Raw genomic sequence first — 10,593 nt, forward strand, 5'->3', positions numbered from 1 at the left:
TGAAATTTTGTGTTTTCAATGAAATTACGGCTGAGGAATCGTTGAAAATATTGCTGAAGTGTTTTGGAGAGTTCACTTCACACGAACACAAAAATTCACATTCAGTGAAGTTTGCGAAAACATTCAACTTTGTTAATTACGATAATATCGGAATAATTAAAGAAACTGTACTTGAAAGTCGTTGTGTTTTAGAGAGATAGCAGACGACGATTGATCGGCACAACACACTTTAGTTCCTATCTGAAGGCCTGAATTCCAACCAAAAACGACCTGACATGCATTCATAGCATAATAATTAGGGCTCATAAATATATCACCGAAACTATCCAGCAGCTGAGATGGTACATTTTTAAAGTGAAGACTCCGCCAGTTGTCTATGGAAACTTTGCGCTAGTGTCCTGCTCAGGCTGAGAGCGCCACGATTGCATTTTTTGTGTATTGAAAGACGATGAGACAATCCGATTTTTATCTTATTTAAGTTGTTTGCATATTCTATAATCTTTGCGATTGCGTCACTCTTCTCTGTTATATTCGGATCGCACATCAGAGGCGATGTCTAAAATTTCAAAAAAAAAAAAAAAAAAAAAAAAAAAAAAAAAAAAAAAAAAAAAAAATAAAAAAAAAATAAAAAATAAAAAATAAAAAATACAAACAATGTTTATTATTATTATTATTATTTACGTAGGTATTGCATAGGAGTACTCAACTATATTATGGACATGCAGGTAAGCTTGAAACTCTTATAAAGAAACGTTTATTAGTAGAAACGTCATTTATTTATAAAGCAATTCCGTCTTAAATTCAAAATTTTCCGTGATGTCGCAAAGTTGTCAAAGTAATTTGTTGGGAACTTTTAAAACGGTGTTTTTAACAGGGACGCCACAAAACTAGACCTATAAAGGGAGCACTTTTGCCATTTTTACAAAAATTTTAAAATTTAGTTCCGAAATTTGGAGTCTGTGACCTCAGCTTTAAGTTCGAATAGAATGATATGGATTTGGACAATATATGGTTCCAACAAGACGGCGCCACAAGTCACACAGCGAATGTCACAATCGATTTATTGAAAACCCCGTTAATTTCAATCACCAAAGTTTTTGTACAGTGTATTGCCGTCTAACGGCTGACAGCTTAAGACAACGTTACCTGTATAAAGGAAAAATGCATTACCTGAGCTAAAAGTGACGGCATTAAAGCCAAATCCAAAATGCACTATCTAAGCAGCTTTTCCAAGCTCAACGTTAAGAGCGAGATGAATGCTTTAAAAATATTGAAATTCCTGGAAATAAAATGCAGAAATTTCACATTAAAAGCACTTAGTATTTCATATTAAAATTTACTCGGTTGTTTTCATCAGCGCTTATAGCAATTCCAGCGAAATAATGAGCTGTTGAGATTTTTTACAACAAACTGATGACTGGAAGCTTACAACATGCAACATACAGTCCAATATTATGTTTCTACGTGCAACACTATATGTGCGCCGGTCGTGCAACACTAGACATTGTACATATATATGTATGCGCGCAAGTCCATGCTTGTTGTTGTTGCAGCTGTACATATCTGATAATGACTTCTAATGTTGCCAACGTGGCCGCGAGCAACTTTTCCTGCATGTTTTCATATATGCAACCGTTTTTTAATATTGCTCACAAGTATGTTTGCTTTTGTTTTAATTTCTTTCTAATCGTTTTATGTTTCACTATTTGGCGTCTTTTATTATTATTACTATTTTACTTCTTCACTTTTTCCCGCTCATTTGCTGTGCTCCTCAATTCTTTTCATACCGACACACCCTAAAAGTAGGCAATATGCAACATTTGCTGTTGCTCTTACACGTGTGTGTGTGTGTTTATTGGTGTACAGTTATGCGCCTATTTATGTTTTCGCTTCCGGCATTATGCATAATTTTTTTTCCTTGTTGCTTTTGTATTATTATTTCATATTTACTCTGTGTCTCTTTATTGCAAGCAATATGCGCTCCCTTTTCCCTCCACGCTCTCGCTACGCGTGTTGTTGCGGGGCGTGCGCGGCATAACGGTGTGTCGAGTTGAGTTGCTGAAGTGCGGTTTACTGCCAGGAAATGCGAAATTTTAATAAATCATAAGCTTTCATTCCGTTGCCAACTGAGCGATGCTGCCGTTGACTGTTGGCCCGCAAGTCTTTTGCTTTTCTGCTCTGCTATTCTATTTCTTTACTCATTTCACTGCAGCTCTTTAGCTGCTTGTAATATGACAGTTGAGTAGTGTAGCGGCCAGTTGAGTAGAGGAAAATGTGAAATATTTTGCATAAACACGGCATCAAGCATTCGCTGAAAAAGGTAAATGAAATTTTCATAAATTTTGTATTTTTTTTTTTTTATAATTTAGTAACCTGGAAATAYAGAGAATATTTTCAATTATAACGAATGAACTGTTTTTTATCTAGGGTTGCGCCAGAAAATTGTGCTTTTGGTCATTCAGCTGATCTTTTTTTCATCTTCATATTTTCCTTAAATTCAGTCTTGACCACGCATTTTGAGCTTACCAATGTCAGCCGGAAAGTAGAGGACAAAGTGATAAGCTGATTCCACCTCGCCTTCCTCTATACAGTTTTAGCAAAGAGCGTGCGACATAATATTTCGTAGTCAGAGTACCTATAATTGAATTTGCAAGTTCGGAGAACCTTTTACGGTTCACTTCGCAGTCACACAAGTTTCGGTTATTGACCAGCGCTTTCTGCGCTCACTGAAGGTGTAATGTCCAATGCCAGAACGTAAGAAAACATTAAAAAGTCGACTCACTTCCAATCGGATGAAATCGGAGAAAGGTTGTACAATCTTTACAGAACTTATGACTTCAGATCGGAATACTATCTTAAATGTAGATTCTACGAGATTAGTTGTTTGATTAAGAATGAAGTCATGTGTAAGAGTTCACGGAAGTGAGGAAAGTTCTCTGAGCGCCGTTCACTTCGGAGTAACCAGAAACGATTCTTTTGAATATTACTCGAATGGCTCATGATTTCTGTCTAAGAGCAAGTAACTTCTGTGGAGCGAAAAATATTCACTTCATCGAGAAAGGAAGAAAAGATGTTTACCTCGCAAGAGTTATGCGCAGGGTTCGTAAAAAACACCCCAATGAAAGGAAGAAACCAGCCTCGGATGAGAGAGCACTTCCGGCTATAACTGCTTAAGTGCTGTCTCCAGCAATAAAGAATTTAAAGAAAATTAAGTCTTCATTATCTCCATATAACACATGTTTTAGTCCACAAAATGGTTTTTGATAGCTTTGATGCTTCGTGATTATGATGAGAGACTTTATTGGTCCTCATAAGACAAGCGGCTGGTCAGTTGTCATCGAGCACTTGGAGAGTGGTGCAAGCCGAAAATGCAGCGTTCGTTAGAGCAGAGGTACGCGATTAAATTCTATGTGAAACTCGGTAAATCTACGACAAAGACGTTTGATATAATCAAGTAAGCTTGCTTTAACAAGAAGTGGTGTGTTTCGGTGGCACCAGTCCTCGTCTCACAGCGCCTTTTTTGAGAATAGCTACTTAATCGAGGTCGGCATCCCAATGCTTCAGCAGGCGCTCTACGCCCCCTGTCTTTTTGGTTTGGTTTCCTTGCCTGAAAAAGCCGATGAAAGGAGGCCGATGTCCCTCGGCACCCAAAGCTATTCCAGAGAATGTATTTCGTGACGCCTTAATGCTTAGAAATCGCACTGGCAGCGCTGCATTGGCGCAAAAGCAGCGTATTTTGAAAGTATTTTATGAGTTGTAAAGATTGTTTCAATACATTTTTTTTAAATCGACTCAGTCCTATTACTTTCCGGACAAACCCAGTATGCAGAGTACTGTCGCATTCGATGATTTCTACTATTTTACTGATATTTTCGACAATGTGATATTTGGTCTTCCAGAGTATGGTCCATCTTTGACACTAAAATTACCCTTTTTATCAAAGACAATGCCAAGGTTGTCTAAAATCGGTTCCTAGAACAAAATCTTGTCGCCCTAATGCCATCTGACGTAACCGTTCACGTTTATACAATGCGATATAAAAAACCTAAGTTCATCGATTGGAAAAGTATGTATTTAGGCTTTTGCACACTTGCCTTAATTTTCTCTTCAAAATTTTGAATTTATTTGTTATGTGAAATTAATTTCTAAATAAATACATAAAATATCTTTTTTATTTTGACTTACTCTTTCTTTCTTTAATTTTTTAGCTTCTTCATGATCTTCTACTCCATGTTTTGTCAAGAAATATGCCACTGCTGCTTTAAGTGTACTACTCACTGTATTTATTAGAAGGGAAAATTAGGACATAAATTAATATACAAGCTTCGATTTGTCTGTCGAAATTTTATAAAAACGTAGCACTATTTTGTACACAGAATATAATTTGTTTGGATATTTCCTTTTCTTGTGGCATTACCGTTACTTATCATCAAGTCCCTTAAAAATCAATTTTAAATCAAATTTGTCACATAAATTGTTATATCGAAAAATTGTATATATCTATCTGCATAAGTGTATGTACCCACAACTTCCGTTATTTTCCTTAAAATTATTTAAACTTGAATATTCACCAAATTTCCAAAGCCCTTTTATCTCATGCAACATTTCCATTTGTGTAATTTTTTTATAACTTCACGCAGTCATGGATTTTATTTTATTTATTAAGAAAATCGTAAAGCCGCAGACATTGTCAAACGAACCGTATGCAGCTCCCGAACACACACTCCTCATTAAGACGAGACTACGCTTAACCTTGCAACGGTAGCGGGGTACAGACGAAAGTCCTTCTTGCATTCGCTTATGCTTATTTCCTTATCTTGCATGACTTTGTTACTCCCTTTTCTTTGGACAATTTGGCCAGCCGTATCATTGCATTATGTGCCTAAGTAATAAGTTGCTCAGCCGCCATGGCGAACCAAATGCTTTGAAATCGAGCTTTGTTGTAGAAAAGTGGTGGCGGTTTGGAGGTGTTGTTGTGTGGCATGTATTTTGCGATCAATGAAGGCCGAAATTGTTTGGGCGAATTCGGCTTTTAAGTGGTAGGACTCTGGTTGTCGGAAAAATTGAGAAAGTTTGCAAATTTTCAGATAAGAATAATATTATTTATATTTTTATATATAATTATAAAGGAATATATTTAATTAAGCACGAAGCTGCTTATTTGTCCCAAATATCGATACCGGACCACTTTAGTATATAGTTGCCATATAAAATGACCGATCGAAATAACGTGCTTGTATGCACTACATTTTTATTTGTGGAGATATTTCTATGAAATTTTGTACTGAACATTTCTAAAGCAAAGATGCAATATTTGCGTTTATTGTGCAGATCAGATCACTATAGCGCATAGTTGTCATACAAACTGACCGATCAAAATCAAGTCCTGGCAAAGAAAATTTTTTTTATTTGACGAGATATCTTCACAAAATTGGTGTGAAGTATAACTCAAATCGGACGACTACGGTAAGGCCGACTGCCTCACAAATTAATCTATGGCAATCAAGTTCTTGTGTGAAAAACTTTACTTATTGACAAAATATCTTCACAAAATTTGGCTCCGACTTTTGTCGAATGTTTTGTCGTTACAATCTTCGAACATAATGTTCGAATCTGAGAACTAAAGCATACAGCTGTCATACAAACTAACCGATTAAGATCAAGATAGATCCTTTTATACTCTACTAGCATTCTATATGAAATGTGTCTGTGAATGATATTATAGGTTTCTGGCGACCGAAGCCGTTATTTGCTTTTTGTCTCAAATATTTTTGAATTCATTTCAGATACTTAATTCTCTTACGAACTAGAAACTGTCCTGCTTATTGTTGAATTGTCGCACACAAGCACACTCTTGCATTTCTTTGGCATCTGTTAAAGTCATTCTCAGTTACGCCTGATTTAAAATTCTAAGGGATTTGCGTATTTTTCTTCAACTTTCTCGCGCCAGATTCAAGCTGCCGCTTATTGCTTAGCGCTTGTTGTTGTCTACACGCATTCAGAAAGCTTTTAAGTGAATTCCGCAGCTTAGCATTAAATATGCAGTGAAATCCTTTTGAATTTATAAGCGCAAATCCTTGGCGGAATTCCATAACTTTTGGCATTTGGCCTTTCAACCGCTGACTTCATTCGTTTTCATAAACATTGGCGCTTATATTTCTGCCAAGCAATTCAAATTCGGTTTAATCTCAACAAAACGGAACTTTTTTTCTACTTGAAATAAATTATAATTGAAATTGCATACTTTGCAGGCGCAACTTCGCTTATTTCACATTCATGCCGTGATTTGGCTCCACAATCGCCACCCCGTCTAACTCCCTCACCTCTCACCTTTAGAGTTGCCATGCTGCTGGAGCTTGTTATTTCAATTTGTCACATTCGCAGAAATTATTTCATTGTCTACGCGGCACTCACCGCCACACGCACAGAGTCACATGTACAGATGCACAATATACTTGCCACTTGCATTGTGCCACTGATGCGTGCATTGCGTTGGTAACGGTAACGCATCGGCAATGAGCGACCGGCAATGTCAGCTGTAGCAACGTGTGCAACAAACCACCGCAACACAATATGCAGGATAATTAAGCCATGCCACAAATGTGCAGAAATACAGTGAAATGTGCCGTTGTTGTTGCAACATGAAGCTGTTATTCGATTGCAACGCATACAAAGTGCATTCAAATGTGTGTGTGCACACATATTGTCTCCGTACACAAACATAACCTCATACTATGCCACATTCTGACTTAATGGCAAGCGAGGCGCTGAAGCGTGGCGCTGAAGCGTGGCGCTGCAGATATTTGCTTATTTCTTTGTTTTTTATTTTTTGCTGTGATTTAATGAAATACGGAATTTGTCATCCATAACTGTAAATGGCAGCTTTTAGGTACCAACATGCGAAGTTTTCAACCGAACACTGGCAAGAGCTGAGTTCGCTTTCCGACAACTTTCGTAGTGTGGATGTGATTAATAAATTTTTTCTTGTTCGAAAATATAGTTTAAAGTAATCAGATTTTTTGGCTGGAAATTTTAATATCTCAACATTTCAAATCTGAGTATCTTTTTCAAAACTCTTTTGCAATTTATAGACATAAGTTTAGCCTGAGGTATAAACCCAAAAAAAAAAAAAAAAAAAAAAAAAAAAAAAAAAAAAAAAANAAAAAAAATACCTATAATTCCGTCCACTAAAGAAATGACCTTACTTTGCTTAATGGTAAGGACTTTAAACCTTTTAAATTCGAGAATTGAACCTCTGCCATTTTTTTCACAAATCTTTAGCGCCCGACTTGATTCCAGAGCACTACTAGAGATATGTGCTCACCCCACCAGTTCATGTTATAAGGTATTAATTCTAATGATACTTTCTACTCAATAAAACACATACATAGACACTTGTACCATGATACGTTTAATAGAGTTTAATGTCCGCCTAGAGTGACTTACTGTATCTTAACGAGCAATTGTAGAAATAGTAAAACCTAGTAGAGGTATAGGGACCCCTATATAAGAGGTTAAAAGAAAACCGATTCAACTTAGGCACGTTCATCTATCTGTCTGTCCGTCCGTCTGTATATATTCGAATTAGTCTCTCAGTTTTCGAAATTGCGATCTAAATTTATTCACCTTTCCTTTTATCACTAGAAAGTTAATCATTTCGTACTATGCTATAAGCTTTCATACAAACTGGCCAACCAAAGTTATTATAAGAAATCTTTTGTAAATTCAATATGTTCAATATGTTTTTATCATTGCTCATCAAATTCTTAATACCGAGTCTAAATAATACGCCTTGGCCAGATTTTACCAGGTGCATTCCTAAGTAAACAGGACTTAAAAACAAAACAAAAAAAAAAAAAAAAACAGAACAAATAGTTTTCAAAATAGTCTACTTCTGCTTCAATACAGCTTTTTACACGACCACAAGCATGTCGCACGAGTGTGTTAGCTCGTTGGCCAGTATGGCCACCAGTATGCCAGTACAAGCGTTTTGAATGGCCGCTAGTCTGCATAATGCTTTCCTTTCATTCGCAAATGCATTTTTCCGAAAAGGAGGAAATCGCACGGTGCCATATCAGGTGAATACGGGGAGCGGTTAATGGTAAAAATGTGATTTTTGGTCAATTTTTGGCTCACCAGCGTCGATCGATAAGACGAATTCTGAGCAATTTTTGGTCGTCAGTTAATTTGTGCGGAACAAACCGTGCACACACCTTTCGTAAACCCAAATGTTTGGTTAAAATGCGATACATCGATCTTTTGCAGACTTTCAACTCCATTTCCATGAATTTCAATGACGATTTCGGCTGATTTTTGATGAATTCACTTACAGTTTCGATGGAATTTCTTTGATATTTTTAGTTTTCAACGTTTTAAGCTCGATTTTTAGATCCTCTTCCTTCAAAAAATATCAATAATTTAAGTGAAATTCACAAATGGTTACTTGCAGCTAGCTGACCTCATTCTACCCACCGCAATATTTTCAAACTACCGACAAGGAAAGCTTTTTGTAAACGTACAAAAACAGCGACAACAAATGCGCCCAAATCTACCTGCAACACTTAAAAGCCCAACTAAGCCACATGTGACAGCAAATGTACAATTAACAGGCAACCAAAGCTGAATTGGCTGAATTGGCTGAATTAGACGCCTGCAACCGCAAAAAGCAAATTAGACGAATGCATTTTCAGTGTACGCTTTTCGGTATCGGCAGCATTGAGGTGAAATCGGCGGCGCTGTAGGGTTGAGCACTGCCTTATTGCCCATAAAGCTGCCGGCTAATTGATCAATGACAATGTGGCATGCAACGACACAAAGCTCATAGAAGAACCTTATGTGGTAAAAAGGATTTGTGGCATTGAGGCGATTGAAATGTTGGCAGAGTTGCCAGATGTTTGCAACTGTAGCAAAGTTTGCTTTACACATTTTCGTTGCAATCTTGAAATTTATATGTTTGTATGTCCGTATGTATTTTGGCAAATGCTAAAACAAAAAATTAATGACAACCAACATTTGATTGCCTGTGGTGTGGTGGACTTGCGGTGCTTAATGGCTCATTAAATGCCTTGCTATTGTTGTTGTTGTTGCAGGCTGACTGACTGACTGACAAGCCGACCTCAGACGCTGCGGCAGGCAGGCTGTGGCATAATCGCTTTATTAAGTGGCGCGCATTAAATACATAAATAAACGTTCGCCTAATGGCGCTCATTTGTATGCGTATTTCCGGAAATGAATTTGCCACACACCATTTTCGTGCAATTTCATTGTATTTTATTGCGTTTTATTTCATTTCCATTGCTTTATTGTATTTGTATGTGTGTGTGAGTTTTTAAAACATGTGCGTATGTGTGTGGTTGTAATTGTACAAAAGTGTGTGTTTATTTAGCATATTTTCGCACCCTCAAGCACATGCCACATGTGGCAATTGTAAAAAAAAAATATCAATTGTCAAAAAACAACAACAACAATAAATTTATTTTCCGGTTGATTGCCTTAAGCCTTGAGCTCTAACATATTTTAATGCCAGCTGTCTGTCTCTTACATACGTATTCACAATATATATATCCATATATATGTTCGCACATATAATATATTACAAGTACATATGTTTGTCAGCATAAGTATATGCAATAGCGGCGCCATCGAATTGTCCGCTCACACCTCATGTTTTCTGCAACAATACTGCCTTTTTGCGCTGCTATCTGTTTGTCTGCAGCAACAGCAGCCACATTGACGCCACAACAGCAATAACAATAGCAAATGCCAGTGCAAGCGCATTTAAACCGTTAGCACCTATACACATGCGATATAAATGCATATATACTTGTAGCTCGTCTACAGTATATATCTATGAACATTTACTAGCCGCAACCCCCACACCCCTCCAGCGCTGTTTGAGCCCACCAGCTCCGATTTGTTTGTCGGCGCTCAGTGAACCACGCAACCAAAGAGCCGCACCGCCGTTCGTGCGTCCAGCGGAAGAATCTGCCAATCGTCACCGCACCATGCAGGCAGTCAACCAAACAGGATTTGCCAGGATAATGGCATTCAATTTACATTAACAAAGAACAAATTGCATTCGATTTTAATTTTTTTTTTTCATGAAGCTTTTTACTTTAATTTTGATTTACTAAAAATGTGCTCCATTAGCGCGGGCGTTAAAGAGCTTTCGTAAATTTCGGTAGCTTAAATTATTTGCGGCTTAAACAAATTATTTTTTCAAGATTTAAATAAAGGGTTAGGCTCGTTCCATTGGGTTTTGATTTTCATTACCATGCTTCTGTCCACATCGTCATATAGAGAATGCATGGGTTTCCCAATGTTGATCACGTTTTTTGTGTTAGCCGTACACCATTTTTGGTAATCATTTCATTTCATTTTTTCATTGCTCTAGGTACCTTTGTGACCTAGCACCCAGTAGAAGTGTAGTACCTTGCTTCTGGCAACACTTTCTACTATTGCCCTGCTTCCTAAGCCAATTCTGGCCGATATGTGATAAGGGGTTAATGCTTTGGTCGCTGTTGACTCTGGAATATGTGCAATATTTAATATCGTATCGCAAGAACTGAGGGACTCGTTCGCATTTATATAGAC

This window comes from Bactrocera latifrons, unplaced genomic scaffold (assembly GCF_001853355.1).
Source record: "Bactrocera latifrons isolate USDA-ARS-PBARC rearing strain unplaced genomic scaffold, ASM185335v1 scaffold_12, whole genome shotgun sequence".
Lineage (NCBI taxonomy): Eukaryota > Metazoa > Arthropoda > Insecta > Diptera > Tephritidae > Bactrocera > Bactrocera latifrons.